Here is a 6,035-nt window from a genome sequence, read left to right as displayed (position 1 = left end):
AAACAGTAGCAGTGCTGCTATGATGTGCAACACACAGCTACCTACCGCCAGGTTTTATCTGTTCTGATAGGAACGCTCCTCCCACGGGGACAGATCCTAGATCACTGAGAGAGAGGGTACAACTTGGAACCATGATGGACCCAAATGGTCTATTTGGTTACAGTGGTGTGAATTAACCAAGTACATTTACTCAAGTACTGTACTGAGGTACAATTTTGAGGTTCTTTTTACTTTACTTGAGTATTTTAAATTTTCAGTACTTTTACTTCTACTGCACTGCATCTTAAAGACAAATATTGTAGTTTGACTCCACTATTATTTGAAAACTTTTAGTTACTAGTTACTTTTTGTAGATTTTGATGACAAACATTTACCACTCCAGCCCTATATACATTTCAGCCATTTGAAAATAGCAGATCTACAAGCTTGTGGCATCTGTCAATACTTTTGTCCTTTTACTCAAGTACATTTTTAACTCCTTGTAACTGAGTAGGCTACTTCTACATTGCAGTATTGATACTTTTACTGAAGTGAAAAATGTGAGTAATGCGAGTAATTTTTCCACAATTGTTTGGTTACATATTGTACCCTCTCAGTTAGTTTGCAAAATTGATAGATTAGCCTATCACAAAAATAAAAAAAGTTAAGTCCCTCAGATATGTATTTGTAAATTCGATGCACAAATGTTGCATGGCATTCCTCAATGAAGAGGTTGATTTCAAGATCCGCGTGTTTGTTTGAAAGGTTGCGTTAATAAACATCAATTATATCGCCAACAATTGTGCAATAATTGAGCTGGTTTGAGATTAAATCCAATAGTCTCTACAAAACAGCCAAGATGGCTGCCTAATGGCGCCATCTCCTGGTGGAAGTGTGTGACTATCATGGTAAGGGCTGTTGATGCCGAATTGATTACCAATTAACTTTTTGAACTTCCAAATGATTATTGCAATTGAAACACCACAAGTTGACAATTATTAAATGGATATAGGTTATCTGCTCAGGTTTAATCCTTCGTAAAACATTAAACACACATACAGAGAACGAATGCCATAGAAATAGTATTTTATTATCTAGTTTGACAATCATAACTGATAAATATAAAAGAAATACATCTAGGTATGATTCATACCGTATGAATAACACTTTCATAAATTGTTAAAGTGCAGCTACAATTTACTAAAACAAGGCATTTAAATGATACAGTAACTGTACATGAGCTATCATCACATAAAAATGTATCAAATCGGTGCAGATGTGTGCTCGCCTGGCCAATACAGATACCAGCTTTTTAGGCAGTATACTGGTATCGTCTCCATTTACAACTCCATTTTTCATTATTATTAAGATGGAAATCAAACACAAGGTCATAAGCTTTTATAAAACATTTGCCAAAATAGTTAAATGATCTATGACACTGGCACAAGTAGGGCATTAATTTACGAAAAAACACAAACATTTAGAATATGGACATTGGAGGTTTCTGCCTGACAGCGACGATATATATTTAAGTGATGTGACCAGGGTGCCTAGTTGGACTGCGAAAGACCTAAAATACTAAATAGGTTAAACTGGTTCAGGTAGTGACATGCAACAAGTGGTTGGCTATTTCACAGTTCAAACATCAGCCAAACTGCATCATTGAGGTACAAACAGGAGGTGGTTATTCTTGACAGTGACCTAACACTGCTGTCCCCTAAACCACACTTTGACAAGAAACCTGAGTCAAATCACTACTAATCCTCAATTAAAATAACCAAAACTGCAGTCTGGCAGATTTCTAAAACCCCTTTTCAAGAGGATTTGTATACAAACACTGTGAATGCCTAAAACGGTGACTTGGCCGAGCTGTCTTTCACCTAATACTTAAGTAGGAAGTATTACTACAAGAACTGGAATTTTCTTGGGACTTCTTGATTCCCCTTTAGGCTCACAGTGGGAACCAGGGCTGCATCTTTTAAAACCAACATTACATATCAGATCAAATAGATGCTATAGAGCTCCACAGGGAAGGCAATAAATTGTATAGTTATCTTCAGAACAGGGCAAAATCACTACCCCACAACTATACAAACTACTACCTCACACCGCATGAGCACATTTATAGTATGCTTATCACCAGAAAGCGATAGGTATGACACTCTTCGATCTCACCACGACGCTCCGCCACAAAATGCTGGACACCGATAGCGGCATCTTTACCATAGAAATAAATGCATGGCAGAAAGGCTCTGGCAGCTTTCTGTGGACACAGGCCCTTTACAGATCAGCGGGCTCACAAAGATTGTCAATGTTTTGTCATTAAACACAACAGTAAAATTATACCTCCATTTGAGAAACTAATGGAGGTATAATCCGTCGAATGGACACGTGAAGCAGGGAGGACCCAGAAGTTGTCATTGACACTTTGAGAAAGATAGAAGGTTGAATAGTTATCTCCCAGTGTGGGTGTGACCCTAAAACTATACAACCTACTACCTCATCCCACAGCGTCGCAAACCCGGCCGGTCGCTTTCACCAAACGCCTCTGTCCACTTCATGTGGAGAGCTCCAAAACTTCTGACGACCACCGACGGCTGAGGCCCTAACTAAACTATGGAGAGAAAAAAAATGTGTTAGTTTGATTATTATGCAAGCAAAATCTTAGGCCTGTCATGATTATCCGCCATCATGTTTTTTAACATTAACCACGCAAATCTACAAGCTTACAAGTTACAACACGTCTTGTAGACGAGCTTGTAGATTGGCTATTTTAGGCAAAGAAATTTGGTGTAGAGGGGGGAAAAGCAGACTAAGTAAAGAGCCAAAGATTAAGTTTACCTAGTAGTGTTTTCTTTTTAAGTGGCTAAATGTCTGAAAATCCACACTAACACGAGTCGAACATATTAACAGTAAAGATAATGTGTAAACCAGACAAAAAAGAAACATGCATTTACACAACACTGATGATAGTGCTCATCTGCAACACAAGTTTATACAATATGTATTGGGGGTCCCTGCTTCATCTCTCTCTCTCTGAAAAAATGTTGAAGACCCCTGCCCCAGATTTTATTACTAAATTAACTCGCGTGAGGGAACGACGCAGAACCCTATTGGGACTTGGTGAATTGCAGGTGTCCGACACGCTCAAGTACACACCGTACGTGTGGGGTTGCCAACCGTCCCTTGAAATACGGAATCGTCCCTTATTTGGAAACTTAAAGACGTGTCCCTTATTGAACTGATAAGGGACACGCTTTGTTCCTTATTTTGGGGAATCAATCAACAATGACACATCTTACAAACAACATATAAATATATACTATAATACAGGTTGTTAACCACATAACCCTCTGAGTTGTCTCTCTCTGTACTTGGACCGATTGTATCCGTCTACACTCGACACCAAATGCCTTTGCCAAAAATAGCTGATATTTTTGGCTGATGTTCCCCCCTGAATATGGATGCTGGGGTTCAAGTGCTTAATATATAATATACAAAAACTGTACATATATACGGTGAGATTTTATCTCTTCCTGGGCGTCCCTAATTTGTCTTGGAAATAAGGGACGAGCATGTAACGTGCAGCTAGTGACATCTTTTGTTGAAGTGCTCGGTCAAGACACAACTGGACGCAAAGCTCACAGGAAAATCACTGACCCCCAATGAAGTCACAATAATTAATTATTAGTAATAATTAACACACAGCAGAGCTACAAATTAGAATGAATGGGAGTGTTGTTGACTGTTATGGCAGTGGTTCTCAAAGTGGGGTCCTGGGGACCCTCAGAGGACCTTGGAGGGTTTCCAAATGGACCCTTACAGGTCTGTAACTCTGAGAGTGTACAAATGGTACAGGTCTGTAACTCTGAGAGTGTATAAATGGAACCAAATGGACCCTTACAGATCTGTAACTCTGAGTGTACAAAATGGAAGCAAATGAACCCCTAAGGGTTCCATTTTGTACACTCTCAGAGCTATTGGGGGTCTTTAAAATTAAGCAGTTTGAGAACCACTGCAATGATATGGAATATGAGCCATTCTGGGGCTACAGCCTGTTAGCTATAGCTTTGTGTTCGTCAAGTCAACAGCGAGCGACCATGGACACACACACATACAATATGAGCTCTAAATGCCGCAGATACGCGTTAAATCTGACTTTAATCTGGTCCTGGCCGTTTATAAGCAGCATTTAATGTGTCTTAACTTGCGTTAGCTAGCCTAGCCGGGGAGGCTAACGACATTAGCATGAATGCAGCATGTTGGCAGTGTTGCCAGGTTTTGAGAGAGGAATAAGAAACCAGGTCTAGGAAAATAAGCCCAAAAGAAGCAACTTAGGCCACATGATCACTTTAAACCTACATGCATCGGCTATTTGAAAATGGCCGATCTACAAGATTGTAGATCTGCTATTTTCAAAAACTCTTGCAATAAAAAGTGGAATATTTGGAATGTTCTAATAAACATTCTAACAACACAAATGCTCCTCCCTGACTGGCACAAAACATTTATGACAACATTTGAGAACCACTGACTTAAATAATAATTTAACATTTTGGAAGCAAGCCTAAATAAGCAAGTATACTTTAGAAACAAGCCCCCAAAAACCTGCAACCTGCAACTAACAAGCAACTTTACAGAAAAAGAAGCCCCGCGTATAATAAGCCGACATGGCAACACTGGTTCCAGGCGCTGCTTTCTTTGTGGGGGGGGGGCGCAGAATGACGCAGTGATGCTGCTGCTGCAACACACACACACACACACACACTAATACGTGTTGTGCTCACTATTGTTTCCCCGTGTTTACATGTGAACCGTTAAAATGATGTTTAAAAGAATGAACCCACCTTACGGTGTGTCGTGTCGGAATGTCCTTCTTCTTCTTCTTCTACTGTCCGCAGCGTTCTTCTTCTGTGGTAATAATTCGAGACACATCATCATAGAGTTGGAGGAGGGAGGCGTATCGTATTACTGCCATCTACTGATCTGGGAGCAGTGGTGGAAGAAGTACTCCAATTTTTTTACTAAATAGATCAAATAAAATACCTTGACTTTTTTTTCTTTTTTAAATATTAATGTTCATTACATTTGTGTGTTGCCAATGATTTGGCAAAAAGCATATCACAAGACACTAGAAAGCCATTTGTGCCAGATGCTTTTTCTGCCATTTGGCATCATGTGATGAATGGGTCAGATTTTTCAGATCCCATTCCAATTGGCTATGAGTCACTGCCTTCTAAGATTTGTTGGCCCTGGGTAGGCAACCTGGCCTGGCGGAGACATGTGGCACGCACTTTTCTAGCTCTCTTTTATAATAATAATAATGATAATGAATTGCATTTTTATGGCGCTTTTCTAAGTACTCAAACTTACTCAAAGCGCTTTACAATCAGGCCAGGATTTATAGGAGTTGAGGCCCGTGGGCTAGAGTAATTTTCGAGGCGCGCGCGCCTTGTTTTTCTTTTTAATTCGGTTATTTCGGTCCAAAAAAATGTACTCCTTGAAGTGGAGTAGTATACATATCAATTTGATCATAAAAACAAACAAAAAAATAATATATATATATATTATTATTATTTTTAATTTATTTTTTTGAGGCCCCCCCAGTTGGGGGCCCGTGGGCTGCAGCCCACCCTAGTCCAACGGTAAGTCCGGCCCTGTTTACAATTCATTAATTAATTCATTCATTCATACAGGGGGTGGGACATTTTCTCTCCATTCCATTCTACTTTCAGGTTCAAGCTGAACAGTTTCTACCTGGCTAGTACCCTCAAACTGTTGAACAAGGCATGAACACTGCCTGCCTGAGGTGGTTAAATTATCAGGTTAACCACTTGAACCCCAGTATCTGTATTCTGTGATAATCTTTCGCTGAAAATAGCTGCGACGTGTTGTGAGCTCATATATCGGCTATTTTCAGCGAAGATATTTAGTGCACCACGATCTGATGCGTTGTGAGCTTGTAGATCGTCCATTTTTATGGGTCACAAGTACATACCCCTTTATTCTTTGGTTTAAAATTCAAATGGTTTTCAAAAGAATTCCATAAAATAATA

Source organism: Gymnoscopelus braueri, assembly GCF_963280865.1.
Source record: "Gymnoscopelus braueri genome assembly, chromosome: 3".
Classification (NCBI taxonomy): domain Eukaryota; kingdom Metazoa; phylum Chordata; class Actinopteri; order Myctophiformes; family Myctophidae; genus Gymnoscopelus; species Gymnoscopelus braueri.
Note: the sequence above shows the minus strand (reverse complement) of the source record.